This window comes from Odocoileus virginianus, chromosome 13 (assembly GCF_023699985.2).
Source record: "Odocoileus virginianus isolate 20LAN1187 ecotype Illinois chromosome 13, Ovbor_1.2, whole genome shotgun sequence".
In the NCBI taxonomy this organism is placed as follows: Eukaryota; Metazoa; Chordata; class Mammalia; order Artiodactyla; family Cervidae; genus Odocoileus; species Odocoileus virginianus.
The window spans coordinates 12520708-12544942 of NC_069686.1; the positions used below are offsets into that span (position 1 = coordinate 12520708).

The following is a 24235-nucleotide window of genomic DNA, read 5'->3' on the forward strand; positions in this document are numbered from 1 at the left end:
GCCATACAGTCATCCCTCCTTATCTGGGGGGCATTGGTTCCAGGAATCCCACTTACTTACAATGAACACCAAAATCCAAGGATGCTCAAGTCCTTTATATAAAATAGTATATAGTATTTGCATATAACATATGCACATATTCCTGTATACTTTAAATCATCTCTAGAGTACTTATAAAACCTAATACAATGTAAGTGAAAAGTGCAAGTGAAAGTGTGACTGACACTTTGCAACCCCATGAACCATAGACCGCCAGGCTCCTCTGTCCACAGAATTCTCCAGGCAAGATTACTGGAGTGGGTAGCCATTCTCTTCTCTAGGGGACCTTCCCAACCCAGGGATCAAACCTAGGTCTCCTGCAATGCAGGCAGTTTCTTTACCATCTGAGCCACCAGGGAAGCCCCAATACAATGTGAGTGCTATTTAAATACAAGCATACTTCCCTCCTTTTACTGCTCTTCACTTTATTGCACTTAAAAGATACTGCATTTTTTTTTTGCAAATCAAAGGCTTGTGGCAACTTTGTGTCAAGTCAGTCTACAGATGCCATTTTTCCAACAGCATTTGCTCACTTTGTGTCTCTGTAACATTCAGGTAACTTTTGCAATAATTCAAACATTTTCATTATTATTATAATTTTTGTCATGGTAATCTGTGATTAGTGATCTTTGATGTTACTACTGCAAAAATGATTAGGACTCACTAAAGGCTCAGATGATGGTTATTAATCTTTAGTAATAAAATATTTTTCTTTAAGATTTTTTTTTATGTGGACTATTTTAAAAGTCTGGAATTTGTTACAGTGTATTTCTGATTTATGTTTTGGTTTTTGGCCACGAGGCATGTGGGATCTTAGCTCCCCAACCAGGGACTGAACCCACACCCCCCCACACTGGAAGGTGAGGTCTTAACCACTGGACCACCAAGGAAGTCCCAATAAAGTACTTTTATTTTAAGGTATGTACATTGCTTTTTAAGACATAATGCTATTGGATACTGAACAGACTACAGTATAGTATAAACATAATTTTTATATGCACTGGGAAGCCAAAAAATTCGTGTGACTCACTTTATTGCAATATTCACTTTACCGCAGTGGTCTGGAGCCAAATCCTCAATACTGCCAAGGTACGCCTGTAGTTGCTGGTGCACCACAAATTCAAGTTTTGCTTCTGAAACTTTCAGAACATTTTTTTCCCTGAATAGTTTCGATCTGTAGTTGGTCGAATCTGCAGATACAGAACCTGCAGATTTAGAGGGCTGACTATATACTTTCTTCAGACTACAAATCTGCCATCCTAGGAGGAAGTTACATGCAAAAATTGTTGAAATGTTCATGTCAAATAGTCAACTTCTATGAGGCTCACAGAAATAAAGACTATGAATTGAAAAGCTGAAAGTCACAAGTAATAGGTAACTGTCACGCAGTAAGCGGCTAAGAGCCCAATCTCCAGAACTATCCACTTTCAAATTCCTCTCTGCCCCTCTCTAGCCATGTGACCTTGGGAGAGTTCTGTCTTTCCTCTGTTCTTTGGTTTCCTAATCAGTGAAATGCAGCAACTAAGAGTATCTATTTCATAGGGTTGTAATGAGGCCTGAACAAGAATAGCTGGTACACAGGAGGCGCCTGATGTCAGCTTTTATTATTATTAAAGCAACTGTGACCAACAGTCACACTGCATGTATATCCTGACTCACAGTCATGCTTTGTGGTTTTCCTTGTTCATCCCCACAAAAAGAAAACAAGAGATCTTTCTTGAAAAGAGGGCCAAACTGAGGAAATTACTAGGAAGCATTCGTGGCCTATTTCCTATCCTACTTGGTGTAGACCTCACCTGAGGCCCAGCCCACCCCACTGCAGGGCCCCATCAGAGGTTCCTCTTATGGTGCAGCCCACAACCTATCCTGAGGAAGGAGCAGAGGGAAACTTTGGTCACAAACACAGCCCCGCACCAGCCACTGTGTTATTATGGGCCTTGCTCGACACCCTTAATTTTATTCATCAGCAACGGTAGGACAGAGTTTCTGGCACAGCACAGACTCTCAATTAGCACAGACTCTGACTGTGGAGTCAATGGCATCATGAAACTGATGATGGGAAGTCTTGATAAGTAAAAGACAGAATTAAGTAACTGGTTGCCACAATGCTCTGGTCTCATATTTGCCTTCTTTTCTGAACTATGGACGTATCTCAGAATCCACTCAAATATTGACTGAATGCCTACATTGTATCTGGCCACGAGAGTTCAGAATCTGGAAATATGAGCAACATTAATATTAGGAAAAACTCATTCCCTCCCTCAAGTTATAATGACCAGAGTCTTTATACATTTTTGAATAAAGTTTACTGAGACATACAAAACAGTTCAGAATCTGTATTTAAATTCTCTTACACTGCTGGTGGGAATATAAATCGATATAATTGCTTCAAAAAAATGTCGGCTAAAGGTAATAATACTCTATGACACAGAAATTCCACTAATGGATATATGTTCAGGAGAAGTGAGTGTTTATATCCATCAAAAGGCAAATCTGAGAATGTTCACAGTGGCTAGCCTCAAACTTGAAACCCAAATGTCCATTAAGAACAATGGACAGAAATGGAAAAAAAAAAAATCAACTATGAATGCAAGCTACTGCAACTGCAAAAGCAACAACAGGGGTGAATCTTAAGCCAAAGAGAACCACTGTCCAATTCCATTTATATGAAGTTCAAAGACAGGGTGAATTAAAGTACAGTGACAGCAATAAGTATGGTATTGTGTGGCACAGACTAGGAGAGGCATGAAAGAACCTTCCAGTGTGCTAGAAATGTTCTGTATCTTCATCTGGAGGTAGTTTTGTGCATAGACATAGATACAGAAAATTGAGTCTACATTCAGAATTTGTGTACTCTGCTAAATACAAGTTATGCCTTTTTAACAAACAAGCAAAAGCACCATTCATTCATTCATTCATTCCAATGAATGCCTACCACTGTGCTAAGCACTGCAAGTATAGTCCTTGTTGTTACAGAGTTTAGATGCTAGTATAGAAAACCTCTTGATTGGCAGTACTAGTCATGTGGCAATAAATCACATACCACCTATTGATAGCTCATCTGTATTACTTTCCTTCAATTACTTGACATTTTATATTTTGTTTAGATTTACAGCTAATCTAACTTAAAATGCAAATTCCTTGGTTGTTTTTTAATCTTTCTATGTCCTTAAACGCCTAGCACAGCATCTTATTCCGAGCATGTGTTTGATAGTTTATTAGACTATCACATCATAGTCCCTCTCTTTGCCTCAGGTTTCCTGCAAATGTCCTTTTTCTCCAGGTTTTTACTTTTTATGCCACACATGAAGCCTGAAAACCCATAAGACACTTAAGACAGTATATAGCTTGTACTTATATATACTATATCTACCAGTAGAGAGTAGGATGGGGATTCTGTTATTCTAAGTTTTCCTTCATTGACCCTTTTCCAACCTATAAGAGAACAAAATTCATCCTATATAATTTCATCTCATTATAGAATCTTATAATAAGAATTAAAAAAAGGTAAAGGGGGAAAGTACAGATGTAATCAATAAACTCATGTCATTGGGGAGAAAATGATAAACTTTCCTTTGACAGCTTGCAATGCACTGGCAAAAACAAAAATAGACACGCTCCTCTGGCTTCCCCATCCTAGACTGTTCATGGCCCTGCTGATGCCATATGTATCAACATGTCCAGAAAATACCTTGAGAATGACATGCTTATTCATTTCCTTAGGATCTTTTCTTATAGGTGACTTTTTGAAGGATCACTAATTTAAAAGACCCAGGAAAAAGCACAAGCCCCACAGCCAAAGGTAGTTAACATAATTACCACTGTTCTCACAAAAAGGGCAAGAACAGCACACTACCTAAGTTTCATAGTTCTCTTTTCTGTGGCCTTGTTAAATATAGCAGGTCTCACGTGATTCTTGAAGCTGACTGCTACCACCTGATGTCATGAGACTCTGAGGGTTGCATCTGGAAGTCTCGGCCTCTCTCTGTGTTCAGACTTCGTGTTGACCTTCCCATTGACCTGCAGCACCCCAGCAGCCTAGCACCATCTGTCCCAGGTGGTGAGGGAGGCCCACTTTAGAGCTGCAGCAAGTTGATCAATCCCAAGTCCTGGAGCTTCCGTGATGGAGCATGCTGACCTAAAGGAATCAGGTTCTGTTTGGCTCTTTCACTGACATTCAAAGGGAGAAGGCCCAGTGCTGCAGGGCTTTAAGGTCTGTCCTCTTCTAAGACACCCGCCCACTGTAAATCACGAGGGATTGTCCTGGACAATCATTAGATGTCACACTCCAGATTGTGACAGGTCAGTGTTGTGTGCTGAATTGTCTCCCCGCCCCCCACCTCATCACCACCAATTGATATATTGAAGCTCTAACCCCCAAATGTGACTATTTGGAAATAGGGCCTTTAGGGCAGTAATTAGAGCTAAATGAGATCAAAGAGTGGGGTCCAACTTGATAAGATTGGTGTCCTTATAAGAAGAAACACAAGATTTTTTAAAAATTAATTTATTTTTTACTGAAGGATAATTGCTTTATAGAATTTTGCTGTTTTCTGTCAAACCTCAACATGAATCAGCCATAGGTATACATATGTCCCCTCCCTTCTGAACGTCCCTCCCATCTCCCTCCCCATCCCACCCCTCTAGGTTGATACAGAGCCCCTGAGTTTCCTGAGCCAGACAGCAAATTCCCGTTGGCTATCTATTTTACATATGGTAATGTAAGTTTCCATGTCATTCTTCCCATAAGTCTCACCCTCTCCTCCCCTCTCCCCAGGTCTGTAAGTCTATACTCTATGCATGTTCCTCCACTGTTGCCCTATAAATAAATTCTTCAATACCATTTTTCTAGATTCTGTATATATATGTTAGAATATGGTACTTATCTTTCTCTTTCTGACTCACTTCACTCTGTATAATAGGTTCTAGGTTCATCTGCCTCATTAGAACTGACTCAAATGCATTCCTTTTTATAGCTGAGTAATATTCCACTGTGTATATGTAACACAATTTCTTTATCCATTCATCTGCCAATGGACATCTAGGTTGCTTCTATGCTCTAGCTATTGTAAACAGCACTGCAATGAGCAATGGGGTACATGTGTCTAAGGAGAGACCCTAGATGTTGATCTTCCTCGCCCCCACCCCCAGCACATGCAGAAGTCGTATAAGGATGCAGTAAGAAGGGAGCTATCTACAGGCCAGGAAAAGAGTCCTCACAAGAAGGCAGCCCTGACGGCATCCTGATGTTGAACTTGAACCTCCAGAACTGTGAGAACATGTTTCTGTTTTAAGCCATCTAGCCTGTGGCATTCTGTGAAAGCAGCCCCATGAACACATACAGTCACTAAAGAGCTATGGGTTAGCACGGTCGCATGAAAATCAGAGAACACATAGTATGTGAACATATATGAACAGTAGCTCATTGGGCTCCATGTGGTCCTTGAATCACTTGGGCACATAAAAGTATCCCATATTAAGACCCACTCTTAGGATGGAAGCCAGAATTCTAAACAGGCAGACCCTACAAACCTTGGTGTGATTTGCCCTCGCCTCATCTCTCAGCTTCCCAGGTGGCGCTAGTGGTAAAGAACCCTCCTGCCAATGCAGGAGACATAAAAGACCCAGGTTTGATCCCTGGGTTGGAAAGATACCCTGGAGGATAGCATAGCAACCCACTCCAGTATTCTTGCCTGGAGAATCCCAATGGACAGAGGAGCCTGCTGGGCTACAGTCCCTGGGGTCACAAAGAGTCGGATATGACTGAGAAATTCACACACACCACACACACACACCCCCCTCAGCAAAACTATCGCTCTTCAACTTAATTCTTTAAGCATTCTGTTTTCTCTGTCTGGAAAACGCATCTTTCTTTACCATCTAGTTAATCCCAAATCAGCCCAACTGTCAGCTCCCCAGGGAAGTGTTGTCTGATCCCGCAGGCAGGGCTGTATCTCTGTCATATTCTCACAGCACCCACATTTTTGCTTCAGCACTTATCACAGTTTGCAGTCAGAGATTTCTGTGATTTCTTCTGAAGCACATGTTTCAACCACTAATCTGTAAGCTTCCCAAGGCTACATGCTTAATATCTGTAGAACAAAGTGGGGAAGGGAAGAAGGGAAAAAAAAAGAACCATGAAAAGAGAGGAAAAGAGTAATGGAGGGAAGGAGAGCAAGAGAAGGGAAGAGAAAAGTTTAAAACTATAGAACACTGACCTCGTGTATGGGGCTGGCGTAACAAAATACCAGACTGGGGGGCTTAGACAACCAACGTTTATTTACTCCTCATGGCTCTGAAGGCTACATAGGTCAAGATCAAGGTCCAAGCAGATTCCCTGCCTTGTGGGGAAAAAACCATCCTGGTTCATGGGCTACCATCTTCTCCCTGTGTCCTCACAAGGCTGAAGGGTGAGGGGCTCTCTGGGATGCCTTTTAGAAGGACACTTAACCCCTTCCATGCGGGCTCCACCCTCATGACCTAATCATCTCCCAAAGACCCCACCTGAGGTTAGGGTTTCAACATATGGGTTTCAGGAGGACACATTCAATCTATTGCACATGTGCTTCAGTCATGTCAGATTCAGGTCAACGGCAGAGGAGAGCATGCTGATTTAGCTCATACTTGCCACTAAAATGGTGCTATGCTTACAAGAGCCAGCCTAAACTTTTTAAGTCAAAGTCGCCAGAAAAGAGTCAGTGACCTCTAATACAGCTGTGGGACAATTATTCAATCCTGGATTTGAAAAATGGCATGAACTAAAGTACATTTTGTAATATTTGGGAGCTGTATTTAGTTGTTTAACACATGTAGACACACTTTTAAAAGGAATCAAATAATCAGTACAAAACCCTAAAAAAGTAAAAATAAAAAATACTGGGCTTCCTTGGTGACTTGCTGGTAAAGAATCTGCCTGCCCATGCAGGAAACACGGGCTCCAACTCTGATCTGGGAAGACCCCACATGTCACAGAGCAACTAAACCCATGTCCCACAGCTACTGAGCCTGTGCTCTAGAGCCCAGGAGAAGCAACTTCTGAGCCATGCTGCAACTTCTGAAGCCCAAGCACCCGAGAGCCTCTGCTCTGCAACCCGGGAAGCCGCTGCAACGAGAAGCCCACGCACCACAACCGGAGACTAGCCCCCGCTCACTGCAACTAGAGAAAAAGCCTGGGCTGCAAAGAAGATCAGCACAGCCAAAAAAACAAAAAACACCCAGTGGGTGCCCCACTCTTAACACTCTTCTTTGAGTTTCACACTCCTTGGAAGTCTACATTGGTGGTTTCCAACCTAAGGTCCAGGAACCCCTTGAAGATTATGCTATTACAAAGGTGGGGGGTGGGGAGGTGGCATTTGCAAATGCACCTATGAGCAAGTATTGCCTGCAGATCGAATACGTTAAAACACAATTATTACCAGTTGAAAGGCATGAAATTCTGTGTGTTTAAAGAATCCTCATAATCCATATAGTTCAAAGTCATGCAGTATGACAATTACACACAATTAGTCCTGTTTCCCATGAAATCAGTGGAATAAATTCACCTGTGAAATGTGCCCTTTTTACTCTGGGCCAAAGCTGTTGCCAATATCCTTACAGAATTCACAGGACATGCAAGGAGGGACTATGGTCAGTACTCATTCATCAACATTTGTGAATTGCTACAAGGTCTTAAAAGGAAGATGATGTCTTATAAATCCACAGAGTTGATGTAATGATCAGTTTAGACATTTATATGACAGAATGATGCTTTTGATCATGTAATTTCAAGGACTTAATTTACTTTTTTCCATGTTTATGGATTTCACTTTCCCTAGATAATTTCAAAAACTCAATAATACTGGAAGATATTACTGAACAAAGCAACTGGCATCCATGAGTTAGGTAAAGGCAAGAACTGTGTCCCAGGCACAGCTGCACTGTGAGTCATAATGAAAGGAGGCCCCACACCTGCTCTGGAGAGCTCCCTGAGCACCACGTTACCAAGTCACAGTCCCCCCTTTTATTTCTAAACATGACTTAGTGTGACTCTGGCCAGCAAAAGAGAGTAAAAGCTCTTGCCAAAAGGCTACAATGTCAGAGGCTTCCTAATATCCTGAAGCCAAGTTTACATTCATCATCATCATTTTAGAAGATGCTGAGAATTTTCTGTCTCTTCTGAATGATGAATCCATACACATATCTATCTCAGTATCTCTGCAAGGCCCTTAAGCTTTCTAACCGAGATGTGGGAATCCCTCAGTCAGAGAGAGAAAGATGCAATCACCAAGCATCCCAATACAGCTGAAAACACACTGACCAGGAGTTGGATGTCTGGGTTCCTAGTCACAGTTCTGCTACTTCAAAGTGTGGCACCGTTTGCAAGTCACTGAGCAGTATCACTGAGCTTGGTCTCTTTATTTATAAACCGAAGGTGTGAGGCAACCGGATCACAGCAATGCTCCTTCTGACTCTGACAGCCTACTCTGTGTACTTTCGTCCAGGATCACGGTAACACTTGGGCTTTTGGAGAAACCTGTTATAGAACTACCTCCCATTTCAGAACATATGGTCCAGCTTTTAAGAAAGAAAAGGTTAAAAAAAAAAAAAAAGAAGAAGAAAAGGTTAGGAAACAAATCTGGGTAAAAAAATGTACTCATTTCCAGTATAAATCTGGAACTATACCTACAAAACACGGAGTCTTGAACCACTAATGAAACAGGGATAATTAAGTTCCAGGTGTTGGTTATGCTGAGTGTTATATGGGATGTGGAGATCCTTTCTCCAACTCTGAATTTCAGTGGTATTTGACTATCTAACTTCTATTTTATATTTTTCCAATTAATTAATCTCAAGAAAGAGTGAGAGACGCAGAAACTCAAGAATTCTAATTTCTTGGTACCACTTTTTCCAAGACCTTTAAAAAATCAAGACAATTTTTTTAGAGCAGTTTTAGGTTCACAACAAAATTGAGGGGAAAATACAGAGATTTTCTCTATTAGCCCTTGCAGCCACAAAGGCGCAGCCTTCCTCATTATCAATATCCCCCTCCAGACTGGTACCCTTGCTACAACAGATGGCCCTGCACTGACACTTCAAAATCACCCAAAGTCCATAGTTTAAATTATGATTCATTCTTGTTGCTGTTCATTCTACAGGTTTGGGCAAACATTTGACATTCATCCACCATTATAGTATTTTTTTGCAAAATTAATTTTTATTGGCGTATAGTCACTTTAAAATGTTGTGTTAGTTTTTAATGTGCAGCAAAGTGAACCAGCTATGTTGCTGGTTGTTTAGTTGCTAAGTCACATCCAGCTCTTGCAACCCCATGGACTGTAGCCCACCAGGCTCCACCGTCCATGGAATGTCCCAGACAAGAATACTGGAGTGGGATGCCATTTCCTTCTCCAGGGGATCTTCCAGGCCCAGGGATCAAACACTAGTCTCCTGCATTGTGGGCAGATTCTTTACCTCTGAGCCACCAGGGAAGTCCCTTGAATCAGCTGTAAGTACACATATATCTCCTTTTTTTTTTAAATTTCCTCCCCTTTAGGTAGGTCTGGAATAGGAAACAGTAACCCACTCCAGTATTCTTGCCTGGGAAATTCCATGGACAAAGGAGCCTGGCAGGCTACAGTCCATGGGGCCACAAAGAGTTGGACACAACTGTGCACACACACCCATTTAGGTCACCCCAGGGCACTGAACAGAGTTCCCTGAGCGATACTAACATAGCTATTCCATATAACTAACGACTGGGAGTTATCTATTTTCATTGTAGTATCTTACAGAGTATTTTCACCACTCTAAAAACCCGTTGTGTCTACCTGTTCAACCCTCTTCATCTTCCAAACCTTGACAACTATTGATCTTTTTATTGTCTTCATAATTTTGCTTTTTCCAGAATGTCATATAGTTGGAATCATACGCTACGAAGCCTTTTCAAATTGGCTTCTTTTGCTTAACAATATGCATTTAAGATTCTTCTGTGTTTTCATGACTTGATAGCTCATTTCTTTTTTAGTGCTGAGTGATACTACATGGTCTGGATATACCAGTTTATTTATCCATTCACCTACTGAAGGACAGCTTGGTTGCTTCCAAGTGTTGGCAATTATGAACAAAGCTGCAATAAACATAGCAATGCAGGCTTTTGTGTAAACATATGTTTTCAAGTCCTTTGGGTAAATACTAAGGAGTGTGATTGCAGGATTGTATGTTAAGAGTATGTTTAGTTTTGTTAAGAAACTGCCCATTTTTGCATTCCCACCAGCAATGAATTAAGAGTTTCTGTTGTTCTACATCCTCAACAACATTTGGTGTTATCAATGTTTTGGATTTTGGCCCTTCTAGTAGGTGTATACAGGTATCTCATTGTTTTAATTTGCATTCCCCTAAGGACATACCTGATGTGGAGTATATTTATCTTCTTTGATGGAGGTATCTGTAAAGGTCTTTGGCCCATTTGTTAATCAAGTTGCTTGCTTTCTTACTATTGAGTTTTTAAAGAATTCTTTGCATATTTTGGATAACAATAATTTATCTTACACATATTTTCTCCTAATCTGTTATTTGTCTTCTCATCCTCTTGGCATTGTCTTCCACAGAGCTGTTGCTATTGTTTAGTCCCTAAATCACGTCCCAACTCTTTTGTGACCCCATGCTCCTCTTTGTAGCCCACCAGGCTCCTTTGTCCGTGGGATTTCCCAGACAAGAATATTGGAGTGGGTTGCCATTTCCTTCTCCAGGGGATCTTCCTGACCCAGGGATTGAACTAAATCCTGCATTGGCAGGCAGATTCTTTACCACTGTGCCACGCTTAGCTTTCCCTTTTAAGGGAAGCCCTTGGAAGTTCTAATTTTAATGAAGGCCAACCTCTTTGGCCTTTAATCCACTGGATCCCATAGCCCTAGAGAGAAGGCTATTAAGCTATTTTTTGTTGAAACATTAAAAAGAAACCTGTCCTTAAAACACTGCATTTAACATTTCCCCTTTGAAAGTGTATATTAAGTTTAAAGAAACACAATGACACTTTATTTATGTACCTTGATTCATGAAATGCTCCCCTTGGAGAAAGATTCTGAATATTAATAATGAAACGGAGTTTTGCTAACATTTTGATACTAACCTTATAAGCTGGTAACATTTGCATTTTTTTCCCATCAAAAACAATTCTCTTTTGCAACATGCACTAAAGAAAATTTAATGCTCAAACAGCTGGGGATATTTATTTCATTTACTGCAGATATTCAATTTGAAAACAGACATACTTTCAAGACTGGCATTTTAAACACATACATGCAGTTTTTGACTCTTCCTATGGACTAAGTAAACTAATTCAAGTTTGCATCTCTATTATGATACCCTGCATACATGCAACATTTTGCTTTTGTGTACATGAATACATATGCCTTCCAGACTGAACGGGGGACACTACAGCTCAGGCTTCTTGCCTCTACCCAGTATAATATTAAATATTATACTAAATATTAAATAGAAAACACTAGTCAAAATGTCCTACACATTGTCTCTCATTAAATAATAACAACAGCAACAATATTAAAGTTAAGATCAGCAGGAGAAATCTGATAAAAATGATAAACTAGAGCTCTTTTGTCCAAAAAGGAAAATCCAGAACCACCATGTGTGTGAGGGGCTTGTTGGCAACTAACTTTGCCCTCCTTTCACATACCAAATTTCTCACTGCTATAGAAAAAGTTCAAAGTGAAAAAACAGTTGCAGGAGGGTCAACTAAGGTTGAAATTTGCTCAATACAAAATTCTCCGTTTGAAATGCTGTAATCTGTTTTCTGATCTCTTCAGTTCACATGAATCACTTCACATTGAGGCCTCCAGTCATTTCTGTCCTGCCGAAGCCAGTGACTAATATTTGAGCTTCACCTTCCTGAACCTCTTCTCTACTCAGACAGCTTGAAACTTAGCTTTTATGAACAGGCAAAGGAGTAGGCAGAAAAACAGACCACGTCTATTTTAAGTTCCCTTTGCAGTTCTATTTTCCGTAATTTCATTAATTATTTCCTTAGTGCCTTTTACATGATCTTACAGTCCTTGTTTATTGACCCCATTATTTTCCACCTAATCATCATTTTTTCTTCAATGTGCATTATTAGAAGTATTGGTACAAACTCATAAAGCAGTTTACGTAAAGATAAAGATTTCTAAGTTTATTCTATAAAAAGACCTGTAAATAATGACAAACCAAGTAGCAATCACCACCATGAGTGTTTATATTGTATCCTGAAATACAATTTCTATTAAAAGGAACCAGAACTCCTTGGAGAAATGGCTAATTTCAGGTCTGGGAACAAAAAAATACAATGAGATAGGAACATCCTGATATCAAAGACTAGTAGAACCATATCATAAATAAATAGAAAGATAGATAAACAGATGACTTATTGATGCAAACACGCATGGATACTTACATACATCACATACACACAGCTCAGAAGCCAACTGGAGGAGGCTCCCCTAGACAAAAATCAGACAATTTGATTGTCAAATGAAATAATTACTGAAATGGATTGAAATACATCAAATGCATTTAAATCCCAAAGTTCATTATGATCCTTAAAAAAAAAAGCACTGGTCCCCTTTAGAGGAGGATACCTAATTAATTCATTTTGAAACTGGTAAATAAAGGGAAAGGGTCAGCATTTATCCTGCTTTTCTATTACAAGCTGTACCTTGGATAATGAGGCCTTGACACAGAACAGTTTCTTTTTACAAGAACTAGTACTTTATTCCAGCTAATAACTGAAGAAAAATGTTAGAAGATTACCATTGCATTGTACATCTCCTAATGAATGAACGGGATCTCAGCAATAATCATCAATGGCTGCTAGGATTACTTCAAAAGTTTAATATGGGGAAACAAGTCATCCAGTATTGACTCAAACTTAAACAGCAGAGGGAATAAAGCCAAAGGTATTTTTACTTTTCAGGCTCTCTTCTTTCCAATCTTTTCTTTTCAGAAACTACAAGTCATTCAGCAACATCAGTGTATAAATTTTCTTTGAGAAAGAAACCACTGCCTGTCAAAGGAGCCAGAGGCAACTACAAATTAGTTCTTCCTTGAGTTCACTGTTCTACTTATGAAACTGCCTTATATAAATTCTTACACATTTCCTCCCTAAACCAATCATTCTGCCTTTTTTTTTTTTTTTTTGGTCTGTGTTGTTCTTTTCTAACCTAAAATAGAGATAATTGAATTAAAGAACTCAAAGAAAATTCCCTACAGAAGAAAAACACATTTGGATCTAATTCTACTTTTGAGTTTTCACTGATTTCTTTTAAATAAAATGAAATGAAAAGCAAGATCTGCATATAGTAATTGAACCACTATGTTGATCATTTCTCTTCTACTTAATTAGCAAAACTGAACCATTAAGTAATCTAATTAAAAATGACGAGACAAGTAAGTGACTTTCTGGATCTTACAATTATCAGCACTTGACCTTAAAAAATCAGCACAACCTCAAATGGAGTTTGAGCAAGAGGGTGCCAAGAACATATAAGCAGATACATTAGGAGAAATTGGTTGAGGGCCTGAAGGGTGAGAATGCATGCCTTAGAAGCAAATGACTAAGTTGGTAAATTATTTCAGGGTGAAGCACACTTTCATCATCAACCCTCAGAATGGAATCAGCTCTGTCACTGAAGAGAATGATGGATCCTCCATATGTAAAGAAAAACTCTTCATGTTTATGTTGCTGCTGCTGCTAAGTCACTTCAGTCGTGTCCGACTCTGTGTGACCCCATAGACGGCAGCCCACCAGGCTCCGCCGTCCCTGGGATTCTCCAGGCAAGAACACTGGAGTGGGTTGTCATTTCCTTCTCCAATGCATGAAAGTGAAAAGTGAAAGTGAAGTCGCTCAATCGTGTCTGACTCTTAGCGACCCCATCACCAGGCTCCTCCATCCATGGGATTTTCCAGGCAAGAGTGCTGGAGTGGGGTGCCTTCGCCTTCTCCGCTTCATGTCTATATGTGCACTCAAACAGAGATGAGCCAGAGCCTGGGTTTTCAAAAGGTATCATTCATAGAATCATCTTTCTATAATTAGTGATGAAGCTATAGCTCCCATTTCAACAAATAGCACTGAATTCTAGGTCAAGAAACTAAAGCTTCACGGCTATGATGCTGAACAAAAGAAGCCAGACTGAGAGATTCCACTCCTATGAGGAGTTCAAGAACAAGCAAACTAATATCAGGTGAAAAAAGTCAGAACAGTGATTATCTGAGATGAGGGGGGAGTTGACTGAGAGCAGGCATGAAGGAACTTTCTGGGAGACAGAATCATCATGATAGGGGTGTAAGTTACACAAGTACATCCATTTGTCAAAACTACATAGCTAAGATGAGTACTTACCAGTGTATGTAGACCTTACTTTAAAAATTATAAAAACCACTATCAATAGCATGTGGGGGTAAGAGCTGGTAAAGGCACAGATGATATAAGATGGCAGTACATTGATCATTGTTGAGGTTGGGTGATGGGTACATGGGGATCCACCAAACTATTCTGTTTATTTTGTATATGTTTGAAACGTTCCAAGAGAAAAGTCTTTAAAAAAAAAAGAAAAAGCTAGAACTTTAATCTCCTCCCACTACTTTGTAGCTATTGGGTCTCTGGATTTTTTCTGAACCTCATTTTATTCATCTGTAAGCTGGAGATAAGGAGTGGTGCCCACCTCACTCAAAACAACCTAGGAATGTTGCTAAGTATCATGGAAGGCAATGGATATAAAACTTCTAAACTGCAAAGTAATATACAGATATATAAAATCAATAATAATAAAGATTGGTAATTACTAATAGACTACATTCCATCCTGGAAGGTCTGAAGAGATCATTAATATATTTCTTTCAGTAGTAACATGAGGTATATCCACTCATTTCTCATTAATTCTTACCTGAAAAAAACAGTAATAAAGCTGGTTAAGTATAAAATATGGATAACACAAATGTTACTCATATTTGGTCACAGAATATACCTATATGACTTATTTTGCATAATAATGCAAAAATTTAGGCCTTTAGGAAAAGTTTGAGTGTCCTGTATACATATCAACTTGATGGCTGAAAGAAGATGCCTAAAACCACACCACAGAAGGAAGATGATTTAGGATTTTAAATGATGGTGATAATTCACATGATCAAAATTGAAAATCCACTCTTATAAAATCCACTGAAGCTTGGCCATCCAAAACAATGTTCATATAAAAGTCACAACATTAGAGATAAGAAACATTAAATTTCTTGAGGCAAACTGATTATACTTTGTAAACTAAACATCTGGCTCTCCAGTCTTAAGGATGAACTCAAGGAAGCTCAGTGGACATCTGGGCTCCGTTTATTTAGTTACTTAAACCTATCAGGCTAACCTTACAACTATGACAAAATACAACTCAAAGAAAGAGGACGGGGGAGAGAGAGAGACTGTGAGTGCTTTCCAGGAGTGATTCTATTCTAATATCCCAGTCTAATCTCCAAGAGTCAGATGTACCCTGAAAGGATAACAGGCTAGGGTGGTGTGCTGTCATGGACCAAGTTTCAAAGTAAATAAGCATGTCAAAGCAATGTTTTAAATAAGCACATTCTTGTTCAAAATATACTTTAATAAATCACTTGGATAAATTCTTTTGCATTAATCTTATCTTCAAATGATAGCTGTACATACCAAGTGCCTACTTGTAGTGTGCCCGTGTCTTTTAAGATCTGGGTTAGGGGAACCTGTTCCTTTCAGTTCGGCTCTTCTTGTCGCCTTTGGCTCTGTATGAAATGACCTGGTGCACTCCGCAGATGGCCTTACAGGCCATGGCCATTTTTTCCATGACATCCCTAAAAAGTGCCAGCCAACCCTGCCAACCCCTGGGTTTTAGGATGGCCCAAGGGAGACCATCTGAACTGCTGCTGATGAACTTACTTAACAAAACATGACTGAAACTGTCCATTTCTTATTTCTTTGTTAAGGTAAAGAACATTATACAAAATCTCAGTTAAAGAACTGGTCAATTCAAGAAAAAGCAAAGCTTGACGCTAAAGCCCTCACTCAGGCTATCACCCTGTGAGCAAAACCTTCACATTCTAGTTAGAGTTAGGTTCTAAGTTCATATTTCCTCTTACAGTTTGACACCTCCTATCCATGAAAGGGATCTTCCCTCTAAGAGGCTCTGCTGCTTTCTCTAAACACTGGCTTTTTACCTTTTTGTTTTTTCCTCTAAAACATCACAGGGCTGTACAGCTTTTCTGCCAAAGAGAAAAGGTTCCCCAGGCCCACAGAACTGTGTCACTGGCCGTGTGGTCCACTGAAGCAAGGAGCTTCACTTCTCAACTGTTTATCCCAGATCCTGATCGCCGCCTCTTGCAGCACAGAAATCACAGACATCGAGGTCAAACCACAGGATGATGTAAACTCCAAACTTTGAATGGATTCATTCCAAGGATTTTAGACCAGATGACTTCCACAGAGGTCATTTTTAACTGTGAAGTTCTATCATTTAGAAGGAAACACTGACAAGTGGGAAAACAGAGGCATTTAGTGAGAACAGGGTGTTTGAAAGGAAGCTCTACAGGATTTTAGACTGCCCCCTTCCTCTGTTCTCTCCCTTCTCCAAATTAGTTCGTTTTATCAAATCTGTGCCCACTTTGCCCCTAAACCCAGGCCTTGATATCACACTGTGAATGAAGGAAATGAGGGTGAGGGGCTGAGTAATTTGGTAAGTAAGCCTCAAGACAACGTCCATAGTAGCAACCACCCAATGAATGGAGCAAAACCCTTAGAGTTTCAGGCAGTGGAGGGTAATGGTGTCAAGACCATAGACAGAGCTACCTCCCCGAAGACTTACATTTCAGAGAACACCAGTGGTGGACAGTGCAAAACAGCAGCCCTCAAAGCTCTGCAAAGTCACCTGGGGACACCGTTCGCAGTATTCATACTTGATCCCCATCCCAGTCCTACTGATTCAGACTCTGGCATGGGCCTGGAAACTAGAATCTTTAATGAGCTCCTGAGGTAGGTGCTAGGATTCGCAAGCTGGCCAGTTCAGGTAGCCATCACAACCAGGCTCTCTCAATTTTCATCTTGTGTGCTCTCAGAGTCGACAAAGTATAGGACACCTAGTTTAATTTGAAACAATGAATCATTTAGTGTATCTCAAATACTGCATTTAATATTACACTTTAAAAGAAAAAAGACTGTGCTCTTCTTTTTTGGCTTCACTGGGTCTTCGTTGGTTTGGAAGGGCTTTCTCTAGTTGCGGCGAGTGGGGCTACTCACCATGGTGTGCAGGCTTCTCATTATAGTGGCTTCTCTTATTGTGGAGCATGCACTCTAGGCACTGGGGCTTTAGTAGTTGTGGCACACAAGCGCAGTAGACGCGGCTGGGGGTCCCTAGAGTGTGGGGTCCGCAGTTCTGGCCCACAGGCTCAGCTGCTCTGAGGCATATGGGATCTTCTTTGACCAGGGATTTAACCCATGTCCCCTGCCTTGGCAGGCAGATTCTTATACACTGTGCCACCATGGAAATCCTGATATTACACCTTTATAAAATTAATTGTTATTGGATTATGGTCACTTTACAAGGTTAAGTCAGTTTCTATTGTAGAGCAAAGTGAATCAAATATATGTGTGTGTGTGAGTGTGAAGTCGCTCAGTCATTTCCGACTCTTTGTGACCCCATGGTCTGTAGCCTACCAAGCTCCTTCGTTCATGGAATTTTCCAGGCAAGAGTACTGGAGTGGGTTGCTATTTCCTTCTCCAGGAGATCTTCCCAACCCAGGGTTTGAACCCAGGTCTCCCGCATTGCAGGCAGACACCTTACTACCTGAGACATCAGGGAAGCCATTTATATATCTCCTCTTTTTTGGATTTCATTCCCGTTTAGGTCACCACAGAGCACTGAGTAATAATACTATACTTTTATATTAAAAAATGATCCCTTGTTTGTCTGAAGTTCAAATTTAACTTAAGGTCTTATATTTCTATTTGCTAAATAATGTCAACTGTCAGGCCCACCTCCACTATAATGATGGATAAAATAAAAATGCACATAAAAAAACATAACACTGTTATATCCACTTTTGATTTGCTAACTAAGAATTTATCTCTTCAGAATATATAGCATGTAGATAATACAGAAAATAAGAAAATGAGTATGGTGATATTACTCAGATAGCCTCAATTTCCCCAACTATGAAATGGAAAGGGTTGGACCAGATCTAAAATTCCTATAAACCACTGAATTATTAACAAATCTTTACCCTTATCTCACATGCTAGTAAAGTAACGCTCAAAATTCTCCAAGCCAGGCTTCAGCAATACATGAACTGAGAACTTCCAGATGTTCAAGCTGGTTTTAGAAAAGGCAGAGGAACCAGAGATCAAATTGCCAACATCTGCTGGATCATTGAAAAAGCAAGAGAGTTCCAGAAAAACATGTATTTCTGCTTTATTGACTATGCCAAAACCTTTGACTGTGTGGATCACAATAAACTGTGCAAAATTCTGAAAGAGATAGGAGAAATATCAATAACCTCAGATATGCAGATGACACCACCCTTATGACAGAAAGTGAAGAGGAATTAAAAAGCCTCTTGATGAAAGTGAAAGAGGAGAGTGAAAAAGTTGGCTTAAAGCTCAACATTCAGAAAATTAAGATCATGGCATCTGGTCCCATCACTTCATGGCAAATAGATGGGGAAACAGTGGAACCAGTGTCACACTTTATTTTTCTGGGCTCCAAAATCACTGCAGATGGTGACTGCAGCCATGAAATTAAAAGACGCTTACTCCTTGGAAGGAAAGTTATGACCAACCTAAATAGCATTTTAAAAAGCAGAGACATTACTTTGCCAACAAAGGTCCGTCTAGTCAAAGCTATGGTTTTTCCAGTGGTCATGTATGGATGTGAGAGTTGGACTGTAAAGAAAGCTGAACACCGAAAAATTGATGCTTTTGAACTGTGGTGTTGGAGAAGACTCTTGAGAGTCCCTTGGACTGCAAGGAGATCCAACCAGTCCATCCTAAAGGAGATCAGTTCTGAATATTCACTGGAAGGACTGATGCTGAAGCTGAAACTCTGATACTTTGGCCACTTCATGCGAAGAGCTGACTCATTGGAAAAGACCCTGATGCGGGGAGGGCTTGGGGGCAGGAGGAGAAGGGGACGACAGAGGATGAGGTGGCTGGATGGTATCACCAACTCGATGGACATGAGTTTGAGTGGACTCCAGGAGTTGGTAACGGACAGGGAGGCCTGGCGTGCTGCGATGCATGGGGTCACAAAGAGTCGGACACGACTGAGAAACTGAACTGAACTGAACTGAGCCCTTATCAAATTTAGTTATCAATGTCTGAAATTCTCATGTCTCCTGGAAGAAGTTTCTTCACAAAAGCAAATAGCCAACCAACTCAATTTGTCATCCATTTCTACTTTTCCAAAAGCAATTTCTGAAACCTATTTTTGCACAGCTCACCAGTGGTAACGTCTCCTCTTATATAGTGATTTGAATGTCCTCTAGTATTTGCTACCTTCTACAGATTCTGTCCACAGTCCACTGCGTCAGAAATGCTCAGGGGATACAGAGAAATCAGCGCTCCCTCACACTGAGCATACCAGGGGCCACAATCACACATGGTAATACCTGATGTACCGCTTACTAAAAACCCATGATTTTAGTAAAGATCCAAAATTATTCTAAGATAGAGATATGCCATGAACCCTTCAAGTCAGAAGGAACAAATAGCAGGCATCTAATTCATGCTGACTAAAGACAGTCTACAGTATTAGCATTAATCATAAGGAATGAGTAGGAATTATGGCTCTCTGTACATACAAATTTAGTTTTGCCCAAACGGCCTTGATCAAGTAACCAATGTTGTTATCTGTGATACTGATGGCATCTAACTTGGTCATAGTTGTTTAACAAAGACCCTTGAGCTCCTCTTGAAAGTCTGAGTGTAGGCACTGATCATATGAGAGCACTCCTACTTTTTGTTTCACTCAAATTATTTCTCCTGCTTTAACTGTTTTGATTTGGGCTGCTGCTGCTTCTAAGTCGCTTCAGTCATGTCTGACTCTGTGCGACCCCATGGAGAGCAGCCCACCAGGCTCCTCTGTCCACAAGAATCTCCAGGCAAGAATACTGGAGTGGGTTGCCATTTCCTTCTCCTTGATTTGGACAGTTATGCTAATTGCAGCAGTAGACTATGATCCATGGGTCAAATCTTGCCCTCTGCTTATTTTGCAATAAAAGTTTTATTGATCTACGGCCATGCCCATGTATCTGTGTAGAATCTATGGTTGCTTTCTCATTATGACTGCAGAGTGGTTGGCAATACATTGCAGGGCTCAGAAACCCTTAATATATACTATCTGGCCCTTCTGTAAACTTTGCCAAATCCAGCTGTAAATGACTAACATTAATCCCACATTTAAAAAAGAGAAATGAAGTGACAGTATTCCAGGCTCTATATCTTTTGGGCAACAATTTTCTAAAAATGAATGGTAGCTTTCCAATGCAGGAGTTCTTTCCAGCACAATCAAGAACTCAGACTTTGCAACCTCTAAAGAGGCCAGGGAACATTTTTGGTGTAGTAGCTCATACAGTTAACTGTAGTTTCAATGGAACACCACTCCTCAGCCTCAGATATTCTTAAGGATCCAAAGGATAAACACACAGGCACAGAAGTATGAGAAAACACATTTCTTTCTGCTCAGAGGCCAGCATTTAAGTAGATGAAATTAAACAATGACAAGCACACGTGTAGAATGGCTGCTGCCACCAGTATTTGTAGTCTGATGAAGGAAATGCAGTCAAAGAGGAATACAGAAGTTGTCCCCATTTGGCGCTGGTGCCTTTGAGGGTATTGTCACTGTTACAGAGATTTAGAATTTAAATCAACATAGTTCTGTGGTTTCACTGCTTTAGGGAGGAAGAGTACGTGATCAGAAATAACAAGCGTCTTCAAAACTGAGACTACTGGGAGCCTTAAAAGATCTCCACACAGGTGCCTTGAAGGACAGACTTGATGGCCAGAAGGACATATTATGGTTTTTGAGAGGTCTTCGCTGAATGCCACCTCCTCCGCAGTAATCAACCATGAAGGGCCCCTCGCAATCTCCTTTCTACTCCCACAGAAAGCCCTTGTAAGCAGACATGACGCACTCACAGTTACTGAAATTTTATGCCACAGAAAATTAAACACAGAAATTCCTCTAGTTGAGAGGAGCAGGAAGAAGAAGAGAAAAACCCCATAGTAACTGTTGCTAAGTTTGGCTTTACGGTATTGACAGAGTAGATGGCTTGCCAAATAAAAACTTTACAAACTGGGTCTAATTCAATCCTTCAACCCCTGTGGGGGATCACACTGGGCTCTCCCACTGGGGTGGACGCAGAGCTAAGGCTCTTTCACCCTCCTTCAGCTCTTCCTCCTCCACTATGGACCATCCTTCACTCCCTTTCTCTTGCTGGTCTAAATGTGTGTCCCGGGCCTTAAGTCCCTGGGCTCCTCCTGGACAAACAAGAGACGCAAATACACACCCACACCCGCAGAGGGAGAGACCTCCCAGCTCATCTCACTTGAGGTGTGGCCAGAGCTCGAAATCCTTGAAGTGAAGTGTCAGTCGCTCAGTCATGTCCGACCCTTTGAGACCCCATGGACTACAGCCCACCAGGCTCCTCTGACCATGGGATTCTCCAGGGGGTCTTCCCAACCCAGGGATGGACCTGGGTCTCCTGCACTGCAGGCTGACTCTTGACCACCTGAGCCACCAAGGAAGCTCCAATATGCTTCTTCTTTCATTCAAATATTTGAAGAATGTCTCCTATCTGCCAGGATGTGTACTTAGGTTCAAAAGGGAACAAAAACAGCCCAGTCTTTTCAGGGCACTGATAGGTGGAGTGTCACCGGGAGGAAGACAGCAATAATAGATAATAATAGATAATCCCCCAGAGTCTAAAATTATATTATAAATGAGTCTAGGACTGTGAGTGTATAAATTGTGTTCAGCATTGTGAGGGTGAGGAACGGGAGTGTGAGAATATAAGGGGGAATCATCATTTTTATCAAGGGATCTGAGGAGGCTTTGGCTCCACCGCAGTACATTTAAAATGAAACTAGAAGGAGGAGCAGGAGTTGTTCAGGTGAAGAAGGGAGCGGAGGAGTATTTCAGGCAGAAGGACGAGCAGGTGCAGAAGCCCTAAGGAAGAGAAGGTCTGGCTCAGTCAAGAGAGGTGAGTGAGGCTGGGAAGAGGAGCAATCCCTTCTAAATCAGAGCAGGGACGTTTACTCATTCTAAGTACAACGGGAGGCCATGAGCAGGGGAGGGAGAGCCCGTCCGAGTGTGAGGACTGGTCCTGAGGGGCAGGAGCAGAGGCCCAGGAGATGATGGAGGTCTGCTTTGGGAAGCGGGGGAGGCGTGCAATAGATGTGCAGAACAGAGGCATTAATCGAGGTGTATCTGGAAGGCATGATCAACAGGGGATATACTGACAAATGAGGGAGAAAGAGGCATCAAGGATGTCTCTTGATTTGCTAGCATGAGCTCCTGGGTAGGTAGCGCACCATTTACCAAGATAAGAAATACTTTTGGAAGATCCTGTAGGGCGAGGCATCAAGAATTCCATTTTGTAAACCACACAGCATATCTGTAAAGAGCACAGTAAGATGTACTGGCTTCTCTGCAGGCTTCTGTGCTTCTGTGCTCATCATCTGTAACACGGGAATTATGTACCAACTTCATGACTGTTGCGATAAAAAAACTGATGCATATAAAGTGAAACACTTAGCATGGCAAACAATAATCTCAATAAAAGATTAGCAGCTATGGTTATTATTCTGGACTTGAAATGTCTTATGGGACATTTCAAAATGTCCAACATTTACTTATTGGACATAGTAAAATGTCCAAAAGGCAGTTAGATAGCTGGGCTTTACAGCTCACAGCTCTCCTGGTGGGAGATAGCGGAAAGGATCCCGCATGTTCGGGGCTCGAGCATGCGGCTGTGAGATTATGAATCAGGCATCTGGTTGGAGACTTCATAACACCAATTGAAGATGTACTTATAAACTGGCTAAAAGGTCAGCATCTGGGTGTCAACAGCACAAAGATGGCACCCGAAGTTGTAGAAAACAGAATTATTTGATGCAAGAGTGAATCCAGAGGAAGAAAAACAGAGTCAAGGAATGAGCCTGTAAGGAGTTCCCTAAACTCAAACACAAAACAAAGGTTGAAAAGTGAAGGAAAGGCAATAGACAGAAAAAGGTTCTGTACCTTTAAATCTATTTCTTCAAACCGAAAAATGACAGTCAATCTTACTGAGAATCAGTAACTCTTTAACTCTTTATATATCAGAAATATATACAAAAACATATTTGCCAGAACATTCACTATAATGCTATAAAGAGCAAAAATGACCTAAAACAACCTAAATCAACAATAGCACACTGATTAGGTAAAGTGTGGCACATCTATGTAAGAAAATAAATGTATAGCTAGTAAACATCAGGTCATAGATAATTTATTGGGAAAATATTCATATTTTATTGGTACCTCAAAAAAGTAGGCTACAAACTAGCATGTACAATGTTTTGTTTTAAACATTGAGTGTTTTGTTTTAAAAAAATACATAATAGAAAAAAAAATCCAGCAGGGCATACAATACCAGAAAATTTAAGTTAATTCTGGATAATAAGATTTTAGGTGATTTTTTCTTTCTTTGTACTTTTTTATTTTTCAGATATAGCATGAGTAGATGCTACTTGCACAGGAAGAAAATGAAACAAGCCAGATAATTTTTACTCTCCCTTAAAAATACCTGACACTCTTTGTCCTCAAATCCCCAAACCAAAGCTCAAGAGAAACACTGAGACGGAAGACTTGGCACAAACTTCTCCACTCTCCTCCCTGCAGTAAAAGGATCCAGACACCACTGCAGGGACAGATAGCAGTAATTCCTGAGCCTTCTTTAATGAAATAGAGCCATGTTCTCCACCAGGGGCTGATCTTTTCTAACCCTAAAACAACTGACAGCAGGGTCATGAATCGGACTATATTCTTTGTTGATCTTTAACAACACACACTGAGAGAAAATCAGAGAAAAAGATTCGTTTCAAAAAGAGGAAGTCACACAAACTTCCAGTTTGTACATATTTACATACCATCACACCCACAACCAAATCTGAAATTTCTTT

At 40.6% G+C, this 24235-nt stretch overlaps 1 protein-coding gene across 9 annotated transcripts in view; it reads right to left on the reverse strand.

The window, feature by feature from the left end:
* The window catches only part of OSBPL6 (oxysterol binding protein like 6), a 202918-nt gene that overhangs the window by 119534 nt on the left and 59149 nt on the right, over positions 1-24235 (reverse strand). For 7 of the 9 annotated variants that reach the window (XM_070475980.1, XM_070475981.1, XM_070475979.1 and 4 more), the window contains exon 2: positions 12464-12509. The exons of 1 other annotated variant lie outside the window; for it this stretch is intronic. The gene's annotated coding sequence lies outside the window, so the exon portion shown is untranslated. The remainder of the gene's footprint in view (positions 1-12463; positions 12510-24235) is intronic. One more of the 9 variants, XM_070475975.1, reaches the window with a different exon arrangement.